Source organism: Equus przewalskii, chromosome 31 (assembly GCF_037783145.1).
Source record: "Equus przewalskii isolate Varuska chromosome 31, EquPr2, whole genome shotgun sequence".
Classification (NCBI taxonomy): domain Eukaryota; kingdom Metazoa; phylum Chordata; class Mammalia; order Perissodactyla; family Equidae; genus Equus; species Equus przewalskii.
In genome coordinates this window covers 27,715,114-27,736,632 of record NC_091861.1, presented here as the reverse complement: position 1 = coordinate 27,736,632, position 21,519 = coordinate 27,715,114, and the positions used below count along the sequence as shown (strand labels likewise).

General features: G+C 44.8%; 2 long non-coding RNA genes across 5 annotated transcripts in view; one reads left to right on the top strand and one right to left on the bottom strand.

Moving 5' to 3' along the window:
• Positions 1-2,855: 2,855 nt before the first annotated feature.
• LOC139080603 (uncharacterized) lies at positions 2,856-16,047 on the bottom strand. Its single transcript, XR_011535222.1, has 3 exons — positions 15,907-16,047; positions 3,670-4,166; positions 2,856-3,351 (listed from the first exon to the last, which is right to left on the bottom strand). It is a non-coding gene; the product is annotated as an uncharacterized lncRNA (long non-coding RNA).
• Positions 15,965-21,519, top strand: part of LOC139080602 (uncharacterized) — a 16,961-nt gene continuing 11,406 nt past the window's right edge. For 2 of the 4 annotated variants that reach the window (XR_011535218.1, XR_011535221.1), the window contains exons 1-4: positions 15,965-16,104; positions 16,232-16,377; positions 16,607-16,723; positions 16,948-17,024. This is a non-coding gene — a long non-coding RNA (uncharacterized lncRNA). Of the gene's footprint in view, positions 16,105-16,231; positions 16,544-16,606; positions 16,724-16,947; positions 17,025-21,519 lie in introns of those variants that run through there. The other 2 variants (XR_011535219.1, XR_011535220.1) reach the window with 2 other exon arrangements.

Below are 21,519 nucleotides of genomic sequence, written 5' to 3'. Positions count from 1 at the left end.
CTCTAGTGGTTATATATAACTGTATTTTTTGAATTATAGTCTATTGAGGAATCTTTTCTGAAGCAGTTTAATATAGGACTGACTTAGAGAATGAACTGAGAAGTCGAAGATAATTTCAGAATGTTTTGAAATTTTTTAAAGCAAAAGTGCCACGGTTTTCTCCTGCTTGTGTTTATAATCTGATGACTGTTTTTTTGGGGGGGGGGGATTCCTTATTATTTAGCCAGTTAGCTGATTTAATCTTTTCCAAAAAATTGGTAGAAGGGAAAACAAATTTGTTGCTTGTATTTGGGATTTGACTTCAGTATTCTAAGTATGTGAGTGTCAAGCATAAAACATAATTGAGGAGATTATAGACACTTCTAAATGCAAACCAGTAGTTATTGTTATTAAGATGCAACTCATATTTTTTAATTTTTAAGGCTTTAATTTGACTAGTATGCTTGGCGATTTTTAGCAAAAAAAATTTTAAAGATGGCTAAGATTAATAATAATATGATAGTTCTATGTAACAGATTTGCTACATTGTTGAGACCTCCCACTCTAACATGCTGACATACACCAACCAGTCTTTTCCAGTGGATTTAATGCCATCAACTTTTACAAAGGTGATTTTCAGCATTAGCTTTTTAAAATGAAAATTTCCCAAAAAATGAATAAATACACGAGCATTTATAATAGTCCATGTTTCAGATACTCTGCGCTGCTGAATAGATCCTAACATCAGCCAGATATGTTTTGCCCTCGGTCACGGGGGAGATCAATAGAATTGATCAACGTAAAATCAGTTTCTGTTGGTGGCAAGGCAATTTTATATCACTTGCCTAGTGGGGCGGTATTTCCTTTACATACAAAGGGTTACTGACTAGGTATGTTTGGTAAAAGACCAAATGTTACGATTTTACATTTCAACTCAAAAATTTCTCCACTTTCAATGTTTCAGTTTTTAAAATATGAAATCACTCCATAACAGTATTTGTGGCATGCCAGGCACCACTAGCTGCTGACACTGAAGTTAGATCAGAATGGTCCTTCCTCTCGAGCTTCACTGAAGTCTGGTGAGGAAGAAGGGTGTAATGAGAGAAGGAAGTGAGGATGCTCTGGGTGTGTATGGGTGGGAATTTGCCCTGGCTTAGGACTCATGGAGACGTGAAAGATGAGGACTTAGGCAGCCAAACAGTAAGTGCAGAGAAAACAAGTGCCAAATTTGAGAACGGCCATGACTGTGTAGCCAGTAGTGCCAACCGGAATGAACAGGACAGCAATGGGAAGTGGATTACAGGATTGGGGTGGAATCCAAGCCGGATGGAAGGGACAGGGACAGGGGAGAAGGAAAGAGCACTCAGGGGGTTCGAAAACAGCTGTGGTAGAACTAGATGAGTAAGCCAGAAGAGGAGGCTGCAGTCAGAGCGGAAGGCCAGAATTCACGTCAGAGAGAGAGCAGGTCTGGGTCTGACGAGGCCTCGGGTGCCTCTGTGTGGGACGTGATCGAATTGGCGCAGGGCGGGATAAAGCTGGAGGTAGGGTGGTTGAGAACATGAGGGGCAAAGTGTTGGATGGCTGGTTCGCCTGCACCTTGAAGATACTCAGAAGGATGGCAGGACTTGGAGAGGAGAGGAGCGAAGGAGGTGAGGAGAGGTGGTTCATAGATGTCAGCCAGGACAAGTGGTGGAGGAGATACCCAAATGCCAAGAGGCGCAGGGAAACTAGTTCACAGGAGGGTAAACGTTTTGGAAAGTTTTCAGAAAGGAGCTATGTGGGATGGGGAGGACCCCCAGCCCACCCAGCCCCAAAGCCTAGTCTTTCTTGATTCTCCCCATTTCAGTCTACTGGCAAATCCTACTGATTGGTCCCTAGAATATATTTTCAATCTGTTCTCTTTATTTCCATTGCCATGGCCCGGGTTCAGCCACCACTATGTGTCACACGTCTAACTTCCTAACTCTCCTCCCTGTTTTCATTTTTGCTACCATGCCATCCGTTTCCTCTAGAATTTCTCATGTAACGTCACTCCCCTGCTTTCAACGCTTCGGTGGCTTCCTACTGCTCTTAGAATAAAATCCAGGCTTCCTGTGAGGCCCTGCCCAGCCACTCTGCCGTCAGCCCTTCTCAGGTCGCGCCTCGAGCTTCTGACACACCGGCTTCCTCTGCCCCTGCGAGAAGGCGAGCCCCGTGCCAGCTCAGCACTGCGTGTGCCACTCTGTGTGGCTGGATTCATGGCGCTCTCTACGCGGCCTGGCACTTGAAGGTGCTCAACTAATGTTTGTTAAACGAGTGAAAAACCAGCCTCCTGGAGAGAGGACTGGGGTCGGGGCGGGTGGGGGGAGGGGGGTGGTTCAAGTGAATGCCAGAGGTCGAGGCTGTGGGGGGCTTAATTACGGAACGTGAGTTCCAGGGGACGCGAAGGAAGGCCTTTAAAAGGAGGAGTGTGGCCAGGAGAGTGGAGGCACAGAGAACGTGGGGTCTGTGGGACTAAGAGGCTGTGTAATTATGGCCTAACAGGTAAACTAAGTATTACGAAATAGACCAAGGTTTCATGTGGCCAAGCCGCCCACACTCTTCAGATGATTTTGGGCAACTCAACACTGCTGAAGGTTTAAGGCTTGGGTGAGGGCATAACTGCAGAATCCTTCTGCCTCAGGTTATTTTTTCCTACTTTCCAGGAATTCTTGGTTTGGGGATTTACTTTTTGACTAGGGGTGAGGAAAAACAGTTTACTGTGGACTTCATTGCCTCTCCATTACGTTAGAATAGAAGCTTTCAACCTTTTTTCCATGACCCCACTGTCAAAACTATATTTCATGTTACCTATGATACAACTCATATAACAGAAAGTTGTCACACAAAATAATATCTTTAGTATTGCCTTCTGATATATTTTATTCTATTTCATTTTTTAAAAAGTGATCGTCGGGGCCCACTAAAGAGCCATCTGTAACTTGAAAAACACTGTTCTAGAAGCTGAAGGTATCATTTCCTCTGAACGATAGGATAGCTTATCCATCTGTCTTGATTTTGTCCTTCTGGAGGGAGGGAGGGAGAGAGATGGAAAGGGAAAAAAGGGGCTTCTGTTTGTGACTCTAGTGTTTACGTCAATATTTAGGACAGCTTCTGAATATTTTTCAGTGAATAAGCCAGTATTTCAAAGGCCTCTGACCCATTTCCTTTTCCTTGCTCTGTTTCCGAATGTCTGTTGCACAGGGCGATGAAATGGAGAAGAAGTGACTAATTCTTTTCCTTTTATCCACCGTCTGTCATTCTTTGTCTTTATTTGAAGAAAGCATCTTTTATTGCCACGCATGCCAGAGGTAGGCCTTCAACCGCAAAGTTACTGTGCTCATATAACTGATTCTAAAGAAAGACAAATTTTAAACATTTTCATGAACCGTGCAGAAATTATGGAACAACATTTAGAAGTGAAAATATTTTAAGTTATAGTCCTTTAGGTGAACAATGCCCGTTAACAGTATGAGCTAAGATGCTGAAGATAACACGCCAGTACTCAAAGGGGACTTGGTGGTATTTTTACTTAAAGAAATGAAGTTCAAAGACTGCATCCATTTTTATATGTTTCTTTTGTTTTTTCTGATTATCATGAGTACGATGTTTACGGTGAAGAAGTTGGAAGATACAGAAAAAGAGAGAGAAAAGCAGAGAACAGGAGCTGACCTGGTGGCATAGTGGTTAAGTTCCTGCGCTCTGCTCTGGCGGCCCTGGGTTCGCAGGTTCAGATCCTGGGTGCACACCTAGACACCACTCATCAAGCTATGCTGTGGCGGCACCCCATATACAAAATAGAGGAAGACTGGCACAAATGTTAGCTCAGGGACAGTCTTCCTCAAGCAAAAAGAGGAAGATGGGCCACAGATGTTAGCTCAGGGCCAATCTTCCTCACCAAAAAAAAGAAAAAAGAAAGAAAAGCATTCAGCATTCTCACAACCATTTAAGTGACATTTTGTTGTATTTCCTTTCAGTTTTCCCTATGCACATAACATTTTTGTCCTTTTATTTTTCTGTGTAGTTTTGAATCCCACTTTAGTTCCTTGAAGCACCATTACTGGTTGTTGGTAATTTTTCATGGTTACGATGGTGAAACATGTAACGCTCTGAATGCCTTGGTGTGCACTTCTTTATAGCTGTCTCCTGTTGTTCTGGTGTGGTCAGGTCTGTAAGTAGAATATGCTGGGTTAGAAAGTCGGAAAATTCTTAAGGCTTCGCTATTGCTAGATTGGCCTCCCGAGAGAGTGTGCCTGCGTACTCTCACCTGCTGTGCATGGAAGTGCCCCGCTCACCCCACTCTTGCCAACTCTAGAGATTTCTTTCTAAGAAATGTTGCCGTTTTGATAGGAGAAATGCAATCATTTTAATTTGCATTTTTATGATTATTTTGGAAGTTGTTTTCTTATGTTTATTGGCCATTTTTCTTTGGTTAAGTGACATTGCCTACATTTTGATTTCAGACATCATTTAAGTTAAACACACCGTTAATGTAACGTCCCTGTAATGTGGACTCAACTTTCCTTTTGGTAGTTTAAATCAGTACAACTTTCCTGCAGGTCAGTTTATATCTAAAGTTTATACCAAGCTCTACGTGCGTAGAGTTTGTCAGCCACCAATTACAATTCTAGGGCCATTCCTATGGGCATGCTGTGGGACGTGGATCAGATTGAACAAAGATGTGCCTCCAGCACTGTTTCTTAAGAGTGAAAATGGAGACGTTCTAAATGTCCACACAGGTGGACTCATTCCGTCTCCATAGAGTGCAGTCTTTAAAAACAATTCTATAAAAACGGAAAGATGCTCAGTATTTACTCAGTTACAAAAAAGTTGTGAGATAAAGAATAGGGTGATTCCTGTTTTCTTTCTGTAAGAATGTACACGTAGGAAAAGCCTCGCAGGGTTAACAGTGTATTATATCTGGGTGATGGGATGGGGGGAGGTATTTTTTTCCCAAGTCTTTCTTTGTAGATTCTAACTTGTCTAGAGTGACACATGTATGCGTAAAAAGTAAAGCTCTGCAAAAAAAACCAACAAAAGTGAGACGGCCTAAATTTCACAGTGTCAGTGTTATTGGAAGCAAAAAGCACACTTGATGTAAAGGTATGGGGCATCTTGGCACATGGTTACTTTAGCTAGAACATGATCTGCTTAAAAATAAGCTAACGTAAAGCGTCTTTAAACTCACCCTCATCATTTACTTGGAATATTATTTGCTCCATTTTAAGTTAATGTGAAATTTAAATCCACTTTCATGAATATTGACAGGTCTTTGGTTAATATGCTAATAAGAAAACTTCTTACCCCAGCTTGGCTCATGTTGTCAGTCATCCGAGCTGTTGCCCTTCCTACGCAGGGAAGGGATGTTAATCCGGGGTCAGTAGAAAACATTTAGAGTTTTTCTGAACTCTAGAATGGTTCCAGGATGGCTCTGTGTTCAGCAATAAATCCTATACCATTTTCCTTTTTCTTTTCTTTTTTTTTTGTGAGGAAGATTGGCCCTCAGCTAACATCTGTTGCCAATCTTCCTCCATTTTATGTGGGGCGCTGCCACAGCATGGCTTGATGAGTGGTGCTAGGTCCACGCCTTGGATCCGAACCTGCAAACCCTGGGCTGCCAAAGCAAAGTGCACAAACTTAACCACTACGCCACTGGGCAGGCCCCTCCACTTTTCTTTTTGAAGGAAAATTAATTTTTAAAGAGAGACTGAGTTGGGTTGTCTCTTTAAGCACATGAATATTAAGAGAGATGACAGAAATTCATTTTAGTCGTATATTACCTGTCTTTAACAGATGTGATCTTTGTTACGTTCTTTAAGGCTCCTGACTCTACTCTTTCCCTCAGAAATGATTGCTTCCTCCGCACCCTTTAGCTTTAGAAGGCCAGCATATCTGGAATTTGACTCTAGATTTATCATTGCTGAAGCCACAGCATTGCATTTATTTATTTTTGACGCAGCTCTCTGCATTCCTTGGTTACCAAAAGCCACACTTGAATACTGCATACCTAGAGAATGACGCACGGCTCAAGGAAAGGTACCCGGGACTCAGGGAAATCTAACTGGGATGGAGATCTCTTTGGAACTCAGGAAAGTGTCGTTTGCTTAAATCCTCAAGAACTCTTGTTAGAAACCTTTCTAGAAAATCTCAGCGCATTATTTTAAAGCTGGTTTATGCTGAACTCCGCAGCCACCGTTGACCAGCTTCTAGTAACTAGAAGCCACAAATTGTAAGGCAGTTGAGGAAATCTTGTTGTTTTTTGTGTGGTCTCTTCTTGGTGGAGTTTTCTCTTCCTCTCTTCCGTGTTAGTTCTGGTTCCGTGGTGACCCTGGAGAGCTGGATGGCTACCCTGAAGAGCCACACTGGCTCTCAAGTCATCTGTGGTGAGGTTGCCGTGGGCCCACTGCCGTTCCCACAGGTCTTTTCATTCTGCAATTCCCTCTATTAATTTCCTTGGAAGAGAGCTACCTGTGATGCTCACCATGGTGGTTTCTCACTTTATTTTTTCCTGTTAAATTTATTTACTATCTCTGTGTAGAGATTGGTCTTTTGGGGAATAGAAAAATAGGAAACATTCAGCAAAGAGTGTGTCTGTGTCTCAGGGTGCTGGGCCGTGTGGGGCAGATGTGATCCAGGTCAGTGCGGCTGGAATGGCTGGGCCTCAGAGGGGCGCTGGGCTTTGAACCCAGCCTTCCCTGCGGGGGCTCACGCCGGAATGTTCTTCTGCTGTCTGCCTTCTGTGAAACGGCTTCCGACCAAGCGCTCTGTCAAATGATCGATGAGAAGTAAGTTCGGATTCCCTGAGTGGAAAAGAAGGAATCCATAGTGAGTCCAGACTTCCTCCAGGCGTCTCAGCATTCATTGAACGGGCTGTTCAAAAAGTACCCAGTACCTTCCCGGCGCTGTTTGAGGTCCTGGTGCCACAGGTGATGTCCTGCTGTCAGAGTGTGTCGCTGGCATCTTTAAAGCTGGTTTCTGAATAGAACGTCTATGTAGATAGTTTTATGAATAACTGCTGCAAAACGGTGCTAAGGAAAATGAAGACGTTTCGGGGGCACATCTCTTAAGCTTCCCATGGTCTCCTGGGCTGGGTAGACCAGCTGTGGGCTAAGACTTCTTTCCTATTTCTCCAGCACTTTTCTTGACTTAAACAAAAGCCATAACATTTTAATATTCATTATGTATTTCCTGGAGCACCCATATTACTCATGCTTTTGAGAACAAACATTTAAATCTGGGTGGAAATGTAACCAAGATGTGAAAATGTTCATATTCTTTTTTTCTTTTGAGGAAGATCAGCCCTGAGCTAACATCTGCCGCCAATCCTCCTCTTTTTGCTGAGGAAGACTGGCCCTGAGCTAACATGTGTGCCCATCTTCCTCTACTTTATATGTGGTACACCTGCCACAGCACGGCTTGATGAGCAGTGCGTAGGTCTGCACCCAAGATCTGAACCGGTGAACCCCGGGCTGCTGAAGTGGAACGTGCAAACTTAACCGCTGCGCCACCAGGCTGGCCCCCAAAATGTTCATTTTTTGACTTGGTTACCCTAGTCCAAGAATTTCAGAATCTAGTAAGACGTATCTACAGTGTTATTTTTGATGGTCTCCCCCAAACACAAGAGAAATGCCTTATGCCCCACAGAAGGAACATTAAATTCTGGAGTTTATTAGACGGCAAACATATTTAACCACTGAAAATTATAAATATGAAGTGCCTGGCAACATGGATAAAAATACAGCGAAAAGGAAAAACCCCCAAATAGCACGGGTACCATGAATACAATTTAAATTTATCTTAATGTATTGATAAGGAAGGAAGTATTTGATTTGGTGCAATGAGAGTATTATGCCATTAATACTTTTTTCTTCTTTTATACTGACTTTCATGAATGTCACTATAATATTTGTACAAAAATAAAACAAAACCAGTTGAGTTAATACATCCATGCTATACCTGGTTTTGGAATGATTATTGATGTGGGCAAAAATATTGTCTGTTATGTTGAACCCAGTGTACAGAGAGGGTGGTGAAAGCAAGTACAAGAGCTGAAAATGAACGCTGGACTTCTGTACTTTCTTAATTTTTAGCTAGGCTTTGAATTGCCACGATGATGCCCTGAAATATCAGTGTGAACCACGTCAGAATATACTGCGAGAAGGCTGACGTGGTGTGTGTTCACCTAGGTTGTCGGGGGTCCATGTTCAACGAACTGTGTGGATTGATAGCAACACAATGTTTTATCCCCAAGATTACGCAAAGTGGACTCGCACCATAGACGTGATGCACCCGAGGAAAGTGAGTGTGTTGTGAAGCCGTATGATCATTCAGGGAGTGCACGGTCGGGTAGCTCAAACTGAACCAGCAGTCAAGTCTAGATCCACCTTCACACTCATGCTGACAAGGAGAGGCCCTGTGAGATCAAGTCTTTTCCTGAGAATCCAGATATAATGAAAAACTAGAATATCCTAAAGTTACTAGATTAAGGCAAAATGCAGAAATTAAAATGTCTTTTGTCTGATTGTGTTTCTACAAATTCCCTGTTGAATTAGTGAATTGAGTATCTTCACTAGTGATAATTAAGAAGTATGATAGGAAATTTGTAGTTCCCTGTTAAATTGAGTGGACTCACAGATGATGCTGTAGCTGGAATCTTGTAGTTTTTAAAAACTTAATTTTTTAAAAAATTATTTCTAGGAACGTAGGCCTCTCCTTAAATTTGAGAGCGCTTTGAACTTTGAATAGTCGAGATCTTTCTTAGACTCTGTCTGGAATGGGAAGACTTGGATCATTCATCATGGACGATATGTCATTGACTTAGAAAGCCTTTTACCAAATCTCATGTAAAAACAGAATTCTGCACTGTCACGTAGCAGCCTGCCTACTCCCTGTTCCGTATCCCTTCCTGCAGCCAGCGATAAGCTACTTACTGCGCCCTTGGACCTGGTCTTCATTTAGTCCCTCAGTCATTCATTCTTAGGAATCTGACTCTCTGCTAGACCCCAGGCACTGTCAGGTCCTGGAATATACTGATAAACTAAGGCAGTCAAGGTTCCTGCTCTCCCGGAAGTAACGTTCTAGTGGGAGCAAGCAGAGAATAGCAAGGAGGATAACTCCATTGTGGTGAGTGCTACCAAGAAAGGACGCAGGATGGTGAGCTAGAGAATGGGGTGGTTACGCTAGACTGTATCTCCAGGGAGAGTTAAGACGCATCTCGGGCCATGTCGCATTTCCTGACACCCCTAGGAGCAGCCCTGAGCCCATCAGTAGACACAACTGAAATGGTGAGTTAGAGGGTGAAGGAGATTACAGTGGGATGAGGAGGTGCTCAAAACCTATTAGTCAGTTTGACCAAGAAACTTCTGAACTCCAACACGATTGAGTCTACAGAGACAGTCTTTAGAATGGCCCCACTTTGGTTCTATTAAGTTTTAACATCCAACTTTTAAATATAGCATGTAGCAAATGTATTCACTTTTGGGTGAAACTTCTTTTCTGACTTAAGGCAGGTATTTATGCCTCTATAATTTCACAAATGGTATTTTTATTTTGATGAGCTGTGTTCCTTTCTTCCTGCATTCATTCATTCAGCCAATATTTATTGAGAACCTACTAGGTCCTGGAGACGCTGAGGTGAACAAAATAACAGTAATCTCTGCTCCCATGTGGGTGTGTGCTGGTTATGCCACTCCCAGTCCTCTTCCTTTTCCTTCTGACTTTATACGAATATACTGCTACCACCACCGCTTACCATGACACCATGTCTGGAAGACGCTGTTTGTGTGGTGTAAATAGATCTATTTTGTGTTCTGCTGCTCTTTCCCCTTAAACATTGTTATTGTCAGTGGTTTTTATTCTTTGGGATGTGGGTAGTTTAAATTTTATTAGGGTAATTTTGGTGTGTTAGGTACTCTTTTGGCCGTCAGAGTGCTTTTCTTTGTTTAGGAGCATATAGAACTCCTGGTCCCTGACTGATTTTGCAGTCACAACATAGCTGGAGTGAAGATCCAGCTTGAAGCGTTGTGAGATAAATCATTTCCACATTCTTGCTTAAGTGGCCATTTTAGTGTAGAGAAGCACATTTTCTGTCGAAAGCCAACGCGAGTGTCTCCTTGACCCAAGGTCTCAACAGTTTTTGAGCAACACAGGTATGATGGTTTAGAAAGAGCTCCATAGATAAAGCCTGCAGAGTTAAAATTTTTCCCTTTGAAGACACGGAAAAAGCATTCATTTGAAACAGTATAATTCGCATATATCAATAATGAAGAGAGGGTCTGTTTTCGTTTCTTATTTACTGGCACGCCAAAATACCTGTGTCCCCGGGACTAAGCATTCGCTCAGCAAGGGCTCAACTTCTCCAGACGGATTTCTGGGTCCTTATGAACATTTTCATCTCAAGACAGTGAATCAGATCTGTAGATTTTGTTTCTTTTTTAATGCTTTTTATAACAAACAAAAACTCTGTCTCCTTTCACGTGTAAACATCGATGGCTGCCATCTGCGTGAACGCAGAGCCCGTGAAGACCAAGTTACGGCTCGCTCCCGGCGTTGTCTGTGGGGAGCATGAACTCTCTTTGGTAGCAGACCAAAGCAGAGGGGCAGCCCCACCTCGTCATCTGCCCTGGGGAGCTGTGGGTTTGTCTAGGAGAGAGCCACTCCCCAGGCGCCTTGGGTGTGAAAAGTCCATTTTTGAGGAACAAACATCAAAACAAAGCCCTCACAGCTGTGTACCTTCTACCTCCGAGACCAGGATCCAAAGTCCATCTAGAAACGGCTTAGCTGCCCCCAGAGCCAGGGGCGGCTGAGCACAGGGGGTGGGCCCTGAGGTTTTCACAAGCCACGTCCTCTCCAGAAGGAGCCGGGCTTGGGAGGCAGATGCCCGCAGCCGGTCCCTTTAGGAGGGGACCTGAGCCGGGAGCTCTCCAGAGGTGGAGCCACGTGCCTGTCCAGTCTGACTGTGACCTGGGCTCCCGGGAAGCTCGGTTGACTTTCGGGAGGTCCGAGGGGTGGTGGCCACACTGATGTGAATATTTGGCTGGCTGTCAAATGTTGGGCAAGTGCCCTGCCCCCAGGTTTTAAAGGACAGATGTTTGAAATGAGCTGTTGATAATTTGAAAAGAATTTCTGTGCTAACTTATTTTTATATAGAGTGGCGTATGAAGCCTTGTACGTAACCTTTTTCCTTTTGAGAATTATCAGAACAGTGTATCAACATTATAAAAAGTTAAGGAAAAAGAGGGGGAAAAATCACCCTTAATCCTGCCTTCCGTTTTTCTTACATGAAGATAATATTTGAACATGGTTGCAATCATAATGCATATCTAATTTGTATTCTACTTTTTCATTTAACGTTGTCTTCATTTTTTCCATATTTTGACAGTCTTCGTAATTCATCTTTAATGACTGTGTAAGTTTTCCTTAGGAAGATGTCCCATAATTAACATTTTTCCTATTATTGGGCATTTAGGTTGATTCAGATTTTGTGGTGAACATCTTTTTTCCTTTGGATCATTTCTTAAGATCAGTTTCCAGCAAGAGGATTGCTGCGTCAAAGGGAATAGACATTTTTATGACTCCTGATCCACACTGTTAAATTGCTTTACAAAAGGTTTGACCTTTTTCTTTGCACAACTTTAAAGGTGAATCATCAGCCATGAGCCATTGCTTACATTTTTGGACAGTTAATTATTATTCCCATATTAGGCAGGGAGAGCAGCTCTGTGTACATCTGAATTTCTTCTAATTGCTTTCATTACATAGAGCTGACTTGTTGCGAAAAATGTCCTGGCTGTGAGACGTTCCAGACAACAGAGCCATCACTTTTGAAAAGTCTGGACCAATCCCAATTTTGTAATCAGTTCCCAGAGTTGTTCGTATTTCTTTTGGCAGAGATGTCTGTCTCTGTGGTCGAGCACAGCTGAAGGGTTGAAGTCACAGGGCGAGCTGATCAAGGTGCCTATTTTAGCATTAGGTTGGCAGCCTGTGGCCAGGTGTCTGGGTATTTTGAGAGAAGTAATTTTGAAAAGTAATTTGCAATTCATACTGTGAATAGCAGCCAAAAAGTCATATGCAGGGCTTCTGTGGAAATTCATTCTCTCTCCCTCCCTCCCTCTCTCTCTCTCTCTCTCTCTCTCTCTCTCTCTCTCTCTCTCCTCTTTATGAGTTGGAGGATAGTCATTAGGTTTTGGTGAAAACATACGGACTGCAGGCAATCAGGATGTGTCCGTCCTGGCGGCATGTGCCACAGTGCCTTTGCTGTGCAGCAAATTTCTTGTGCTGGGTTTCCCCCTCTGACGAGCAAGGGTGTTGGAAACAGGAGTCCCAAAGTCCCTAAAAGTTTTTAGGTTCTCTGTCCTGTGGATGACTCCAACTGTGTCTTCGTTTTTGCAGCCAAAGATGTAATTTCCCTATTCACTGCTGCTTCTGTCAGGCAACAATGGAAAAGAACAGGATGTGAAACACAGGCCAATGTTTACAGTTTGACATTTCCACCAAAGGATTTCATGGCGTCTATCATCAGAACGAATGGCTAGAACTATTTTAACTACCTGTGGCTTGGATTTACTTAGGCCATCCCTTCTCCTCATTAATATGTTAAACATAAAACCAAGAAAAGAAAACAGCATTTGCTCTTGTCCAGCGGGTTCAGAGGAAGTTGATCCAACGTGTGGAACTGGTCTTGAACTGACTGACCATTACTTTATTTGCTGACTGTAAAAATTCTAGCATAAAAACTAGCATTCTCAGCAGCAACATCTTCAAACATGAAGGCCAACAGTATTTTATTTAGCATAGCATTTTGAAAGTCCAAAGGCGATTGGGTAAGACTTAGGCCATTCAGGGGAGGAGTAAAGGATGAACATGGGGTGGCCGTCACTTTGTTAGCTGTGTTATTTCTCATTTAGCCAGTTATGAGAGTAGCTATGCTCGTCTTCCCCTGTGAAGGCACCGAGTCAGAAGAGAGCTTTCGTCAGGAAGCTATGTGGTCACTTTCCTGCACATCGTGGGAGCTGCCCTTGGGGGGTTTTCTGTTGACCACTAAGGTCACGCTGGCTGAGCCTGAGCAGCGTACTTCACCTGTCTGTCTCTGTCCTGGTGAGAGGCTTGAGGCGTAGATTAGAGCTCATACACTGACAGCACAGCTGCCTTCGTGCAAGTGAGTGAGGATGCGTATTTAGCGAGGAGCCCAGTCTCCAGGCTGTCCCCAGGGAGTAGCTGCAGGAGGGCGCCGGATCCCAGGCCTGGAGGGCTGAGACTGCTGGAAGTGGGTTTCAGCGCCATAAAGCCATTCACATTCTTTCATCAAATTCAGCATGGGTTTTTTTTTTTTTTTTTTTTTTTGAGTGCCTGTTATGAGGCAGGCGCTGTTTCAGGTATCAGGGGTACTCCTGTGAACAAAGCAGCGCCCCCCCACCCCCACCCCACCCCCCACCTGCTGGGGAGACAGACAGTAAATAAGTAAACAAACATGGTTTATCAGATGGAGATAAGTGCCCTGGAGAAAACACAGTATGTGGAGACCAAGAGTGACACGGGGTGGGAGGGGCGCTGTTTTCGGTAGGGCTTTCAGGTCACATGAGGTCAGATCAGCCTCTCATCAGAAGACACTGCAGCGTGTAAGAAGCAAGCAGGGAAGCTCTGAGCTTGTGATGTGAATATTGGGGCAAAGGCATCCCAGAATGAGAGAACAGCATGAACAAAGGCCCTGAGGCAGCAGCATGCTTGGTATGCTCCACCAAAGAGGCCAGTGTTGTGGCCGGAGTGGAGTGAACAGGGAAGAGAATGGAATAGGGACTGAGACCAGAGAGGTGGGTGGGGCGGCCTTGTAAATTAAGACAGGGACATTCTTGGCCCTTTATTTTGAGTAAGATGGGAAGCCATAGAGATTTTTGAGCACAGGTGTGGCATCACCTGACTCTGTTGGAGCTTTACAGTGTGCTGTGGAGTCGGGGGCGGGGGGGCGGGTAGTGTGGATGGGAAGGAGATCACCCAGAGCTGTGCTTTCCAATATGGTAGCCACTAGCCACAGGTGGCTATTTTTAAGTAAATTAATTAAAAATTAAAAATTCATATCCACAATGGCACCACCCACGTGTCGAGTGCTCTCACATAGTCACATGTAGCTACTGGCTACCGTATTGGACAGTGAGATACAAATCATTTCCATCGTCACAGGAAGTCCTGTGCACAGTGCGGATGGCGTCTTGCAGTCTTTGTAGGGACTTGGGCTTTCACTCTGGGTAAATGGAAAACCTTCGGAAGGTTTTAAGCAGAGGAGGAAGATGCTCTGGGTTCTGATTTCAAAAGTCCGCTGGGGCTGCTGTGTTGAGAACAGACTGTAGGGAGGCAAGGGTCTAGATAAGAGACCATGAAGGGTCTAGATAAGAGATGGTCGTGTCTTGGATGAGGTGCTAGTGGAGGTGATGGTGACAAATGGTCGGACTTTGAAGGTATTTTGAAGGCAGAACCAACAGGCTTTCCTGTTAGAACAGATGTATGATTTGAGAAGAAAGTGATACAAGCGTTGGCGGTGATGACCAGGGGAGAGAAGGCAAAGCACGGGGAGGGACTGGACACGTGGAGGAGGCCGGCCCATCGTGAACCGGGAGGGAAGGCAGGCCTGTGGCTGGAGGAAGGAGACCGAGAGCCCTCCTCTGAGCGAGAGGAGATGAGGAGGTCGAGGGAGCCACAGGGATGTTGGAAGTTCAAGGACGGTGGGGAAGGTTCCCAGTCCTTGTTGGAAAGCAAGTTGGACAGAGAAACATAACACAGTTGTCTGACGTGTTGAGGGCCCATCTGAAGTGGGCGACCAGGAACCCCTCTACCCTCTTGATCTCCAGCACAGCGTGACTGCTCATACGCAAGTAAGGGGGGAGGAGAGGGCCAGGTTCATCGAGGGCTGATGTTTTTCTACGTAGATTTGCAGGAAATACAGAAGGCAAGGGAGTCAAGAGATTGGCAAGAAGGATATTACAACAGATCACGGACTCTAAATTGAAAAAGGAGGAAAGTGAGAAAAGCAGAGCGCCGGGGAACTGGGAGAGCGGAGGGATCAACAGACTGGAGGCTCCAAGCTTTCCGAGAACAGGTGGAGTTGTTGGTCATGCAAGTTCGATGGAGAGATGCTCATGGAAGAGCTGCCTGCTGGGGTCGGTAATTCCCCGGGTGGGGCTGACTTAGGTGATGACAAGGTCAGCCTTTGAATCTATGCGGATTTGTCTTCAGTACAGGCTGGCTTGCTAACTCCCGGAATTCCATATAATCTCATGGTGGATCTCATCTAAGCAGGTTTGGTAACCAAAAGCCCAAGAGCTCGGGATTGGGAGCCTAGAGACCCACCCACAGTTCCGGGCCTGTCGCACACTGGCTGCGGAACTACGGACATTGAGGAGCTGAACTTTGCGGTCCCTTCCATCTCCAGTCATCTGAGTGGGTGTGACAGCAGCAGCATCTGAGGCTGGGTGTCCTTAAGGTCCTGGGCTGACTGGACTTTCTGCAACTCTCTCCGCCTAACAAGCATTTTCCTCTTTTAGTTTTGTGAGCGCTGTGTAGGAGAGCTCCTTCAGCAGAAACGATAGAGGCTGTTGCTTTCAGAATCCAATGCGGTATTGTGACCGGTAAATTCCTATGAACCTCTGAACGTTTTATTGACATTTATTCGGGAGAGATTCCAGGAGGCAGAACTCGTGCCCTCCACCCCCACCCACCCCGCTCCCCCGCCATCCCCTCATCGCTCTTCCCTCTCTAGGACAGAAAGAATTAAGAACAATCTAAGGTAAATTTTTAACAAGATGGTTTAGCTTGGGCCTTGTAGGTTTGCCTGATGAAGTCAGTGGTAGCTTTTAGCTAAAATAACCACACTGTTTGCACAAGCTGTCTGGGGTCATTAGAATGATCGGACTGACTTACCTGCTGTTTGAACGGGTTGAGCCTCCGGAGGGACAGAAAACAAAAGGAGGGTGTTGAAATGCAAACAGACAGCTCTTGGTTCCCGTTCCCGGCTGCAAAATAAAGCTGAAGCTGACGTCAGCATCTCCTTGGAGGCCTGTGGAAAAGCTCTGGGCAAACCTCGCAGGGCGCGTGTCTCCTCGTGGACTGGAGTCCAAGGTGGGTAAGAAAAACAAGACACCAACAAACAAAGGATTTCATACTTGGAATTTGCTCGGCACCAGTTGAATAGCTGATTGTGTCTTGTTTCATCCCCACCCCCCCACCCCCTTTTCTGCCTGAATAGATAATCCTTACAAAACATCTATTCATTCTACAAGGGAAAATTTCGGGAGTGCTGGATACTGACCTTGGCAAGATGAATGGACCCAGACTGAGCGATGGGTTTGTGTGCGTTGTGGCCGACGTGCGTTCTGGCGCTTTGTCTGCCAGGTTAAGAATATTTTAGTAATAGGAAAGGAGGATTTATGGCATTTTAATTAACACAATGAAAGCTTAAACTTGCAGATAAAACTATTAGATACATTATTTTCAGAGCTTATTTTTTAAGACAAACTTGATTTTGTTGCTTCAAGAAAGGACCTGCTGATAATTAATGGTAACTTTCTTTTCTATTTCAATGTGACCACTTTAATTGATATGCAAACAATTACTTTTTAAGGGAAATAAGGAGGCAGTGCAGCCTAGCGAAAAGGACACACTGTATCAGATTCTTCATTGCTTAATTAAATTTGAGCTCTTATTTGATTTCTGCTATGAACTGGCTGTGTGACTTTAGGTAAGTTATTCAGCTCTTTTTTTTTTAATTTATAAAATTGGAATGAGAAATATGTGACAGTAAAAAAAAAAACATTTGTAAAAGCATTTTAAAGTCCCGTGAGAACGGCACAATCAGAAACCACAGTTGGGTGGGTTTCTGAACTGAAAAATACCTGATCTTGTCAGCAAACCTAAATTTTAGTCTATTGGTTTATTTTTTTTTAAGGCATCATTTAATTTCAGGTGCTTATGAACTCTTCAATTCGTTAATGGAAAGAAATGCCATTTACACCGGATGGCTACATAGCGACCTTATTCTGGTAAGATAATCTCTTAAATCCTTATATACACAGTCACTAACTGTTGGCTTTATAAGGTCAGCAGGAGCAGACGAGCTGTGGGGCTGTCAGGAGCTCAGCATGTCCAAGACAGCACTAACTGGAACAAACACAAAACAGCAGATCGTTTCAACAGCACCGACCAGTTCGAATGCAGCCCAGCCTGCACAGAGGACTCTTAAAAAAGAACTCGCCAGCCGAGTGACATTAAATAGGGAGATTGTTAGGTTGTGTCAGTGGAGTTTAGCTGTGCCTTATACAAAAGCAAAGTTCAGGGCGTGGAATTCCTTAAATTCAGTTCTTCTTAAACTATTAAAGACAACAGCTTGCAGGCCAGCTTTCACTTCTGACTGCTGACCACCGTTGGAAGAGAAAGCTTCTGAAACCGTCATTCCGGTCTCGAGGCCTCAGACAAGCGCCGCCCGGGGGACGGAGTGAGGTCTGCTGGGGTTGGCGGAGCCTCGTGGTTTTGGGAACAGGGAATGCCAGGCCCCCGGGTTCTGAGTTCCAGCATCGACTGCCCACGAGTGAACCTGGCCAGCCACCCGCTGTCTCGTGTTTCCCTCTTTAGAGAAGAGCTGAGACTTGACTTTTTCGGGGGTTGCAAAACACGTTAAAAAGGATAGGAAGGCACCATGCAGACATGGGAGTGTGAACTGTCAGAGGAGGCGAGTCCTATAAAGGCAAATGTGTTCTTGCGATAATTGGAAGTTGATCATCTTTATGTCAGAATAGCGAGTTTGATTTCAAAATAGAGTTTCATGTTTGAAATTTTTTATTTGACCAGTGTGAATTCGGGTCATTGTTCGCTCTATTAATCTGTGTTGCTTACTGAAAGGAAACTGTTAACAAGCTACCTTACCAGAGCGGTTAATTGCTTATCAGAGAACAGAGCCCCAGGCTTTCTAGAAATGTGTATTAAAATTTAGTAACCTGACTTTCAAAGAGGGAGGCTAACCTTGGTTGAGTACAGGGCCCTGTGCCTGGGTTTCTATATGTGTCGTAAACAAACCAAATACACAAAGTAAATTCTCTAGGGACCTTAACCCAGTTAAACCAGTTGGTTTTTTCGAAGAAAACTGATTGAGGCTCCCATTTTATCCCTCACTTTCCCGGGACAGCTAGCTATTCAGCACCAGCTTGGAATTTGAATTCTGACTTCTTTCTGGACGTCACTTGGATGGCTCATTAATATGGCAAACCTTTCTAAAATGGAACTCAGTGTTTTTCTGTTCTTTTAATGGTGCGGCCACCCTCTCATCATTAAAAAAAAAGAGAGTGTAATTTTTAACTCTCACCCTCTCAGCCTTCTTTGTACTCTGCTAATCCAGCCAGTCCTGAAATCCTTTTAGTTTTTCCATCTGTTTCTAGCGTCTCTCTTCTGACTCCCAGTAAAAACTGTACTATATTGCCAGCATCCGAAATTAACAACTGTATCATTTTTGTCCTGTTTCAATTTATTTTAGTGAAGAAAAACACTAGAGATAAGGTCCAGTTCCCTTTGAATATTCCACTTCCATTCTCTCTTTCCAGTCTTACCCCACAGAGCCCACATTCAGTTTGATATGGGCTTTTAAAATATTTTATATATATTTACATGTACCCCCAATTAATATGTAGTATGGTTTTATGGGTTTAAATATATATAAGTGGTTCCGTATGTCCCCATTGTCCTATGATTTGCTTACTTTCACTGAACGTTGTTTTTCAGATCTATCCATGCTTATGTAGACATACAAATACATACATTCTACACACACACTCGCTGTTTTTAATTGCTATCTGGTATTTCATGGTATGATCAATACCACATTTTATTAATCAGTCCATCAGTGGATATGCAGATAGTTTAAAAATTTTCACTAATATAAACGATGCTTGCATTACTTTTACGCTTGTCAGATACAGGCAGTAGTTTCTTAGGCTCTAGATACCTAGATGCAGAATTGCAACATTTTGAATATGAGAGAGGTTACCAAACTGACTTTCAACTGTTTGAAAACTGTTTCTCTAAATACTCTCCAACACGTGTCAGACTTGGTTTTTTTTTAATTTAGTTAAAATAATTTTTTCTCGTGATGAGAACTTTTAAGATGTACTTTCAGCAACTTTCAAATATGCAGTACAGCATTATTAACTATAGCCACCATGCTGTACGTTACATCCTCATCAGACTTCTTAATTTTTGCTGATTTTAGGGGTAACGCATGGTTTTCTTTGGGTTTTCCAGCTCCATTTCCGTCCCTTCTGTCCACGGTCCTTCCCTACAGGCAGCTCTGTTCAGGGCGCGCTCCTGGTCAAACCCTTTGAGAGCACTCCACTATCTATTTGTTCCACACCACGCGGTCCTCTGCAAGTGGCCCAGCCAGCCTCACCTCTGTGCCCAGCTGCAGCAAAGCGAGCTGCTCACCATTTTCTCAGAGTCAGCTCTTGCTTTTCTGCCTCTGCAACTTGAGCCTGCAGTTCTGCATTACTTTATTGATTCAATAAATATTTATTGAGTTCTTTACTTCCTGCCAGGTGCTGGGAACAGAAGGGTGAACCAGAAAGACAATACCTAGGCATGCAGGGAGCTTCCAGTTTTTAGCAGAGAGTGGGGAGGGGCAGGAAAGAAACCAGTAAAGAAACGAACAACATAATTTTTCATAGTTTTAAGTACTCTAAAGAAAGTAAAATAGAGTGTTAGTGACTTTGTATGGGGGAGGGTGTCGGGGGATGTGGCGTGTCCAAGTGGAGCCGTAGGGGGCCAGGTATGTGGAGAAGGCTTCGCAGAGGAGATTATGCCCCACCTGAGACCAGCAGGGCGAAGCTCACCCGCAGGCCAGGAGTGGCCCCGCTGCCCTGAAGGACAGAGCTGCCCCTGTGGCCGGGCGGTGGGGCTGGGAGAGTGGTGGATGCTGCAGGAGACCGGGGCGGGCGCGCTGTGCCCTCCAGGCCCTGATGCTGGCTTCAGCTGCAGTTTGCCCTTTGAAGCTGTGGTCCATCCTCTTTTCATAACCATCCCGGATGCTGCCGCTGAGGGCTGTCCTGGACCATCACAGCACAGTGATGGGGGCCTCATACGGCACTTTTCACAGCACTCTGGGATCTTGGTGTCTGTTCTTCCCAAGAGCTACCTGGCTTTCACTGTGCTGTTTTGTTTTTGCTTTTTGGTGAGGAAGACTGGCCCTGAGCTAACATCCGTGCCCATCTTCCTCTACTTTATACGTGGGATGCCTGCCACAGCAAGGCTTGATGAGCAGTGTGTCGGTCCACACCTGGATCTGAACCAGCGCACCCTGGGCTGCCAAAGTGGAGCCTGCGAACTTAACCACTGCGCCACTGGGCCGGCCACTCATTTTGCTGTTTTGTTCCACCTCACAAGCGACAGCCGTCTGTTGTTTGGAACGAGGGAAACACAGGGAGAAAAGGCACAATGCAGAAGCAGCCGGTCCTCTGTGACTGACCCTCTCTGGAAGGAACTGAGTCTCAGTGAAGCAGGCTTTCCTGTGCGTCTCCAGGCTAATCTTCACAGCAGCCAATAAAGTGGATTTAGTTTCCCTTAATAATTGCTAAGACCAGTGGTAGTTCTCAAAGGGACTTTTTTCACCCTGCCCAGGTTTTTTCTCAGAATAACAATTAGATATTAACAATGAATAGTTATTAGCAGTCCTATTCTCAACGCTGTGCCTGCTCTGAGCTTTAGCTTTTTGTGAAGAAGTGGTGGCGTGTGACCTGCCGTGGGAACCTGCCCCAGCATCACCCACTGCCAGAGGCGACACTGTGCGCTGGAGACGGCGATGTGTACTTCCATGGGGTTACACCCCTCTGTCTTCTGGATGCTCTGTGAATTGTGGGGTGGGTTCATCTTACAGATGAAAGAACCGGGGTTCAGAGAGGTCACTCCTTGTCCCCAGGTTACAGAATTAGTGAAGAGTGAGCCAGCATTTCAATTTGGGGCTTCTGACCACTCCTCTGTGAAGCCGCCCTGCTTTCGAGCATCTAGCAAACACTTACCAACCACCTGCTATTTCCAGACACAGTCTCTGCGCTCTGACCACCGTGAGGTCCTGCTCATGGCTTCCTGCCCCCCAAGTCTCAGGTTCTCTGAGCGCTTAGCAGACAGTGAGGGGAATGGGTGCACCGGGTGAGAGTGTGGCCTCTGTGGGCAGCTGCCTGCTGGGTCCCGGTCTTCTCTCCCAGCTTATTAGTGTGGGCAGGTTATCTGGCAGCCCTGTGGGTTTGATTTCCCTATTTTTGAGTTGGGGGTAATCACAGTGTTTATCTCCCTGGGTTGTGGTAAGGAGTAAGCGGGATAATGCCGTAAAACGCTTCGTGAGCCCTTGGTTAATATTTGTGTGGTCTCGGGTGTCAGCTCAAATACTGCCTACTGGGGAGGCCCACCTGGCCCTGGAGCTGGTGTGGGCCTCCCCAGGCACTCAGCACCTCTGCCCTCTGCCTGCAGCCTGCCCGCCTCGCTCTTGGTGGCTTTCCCACT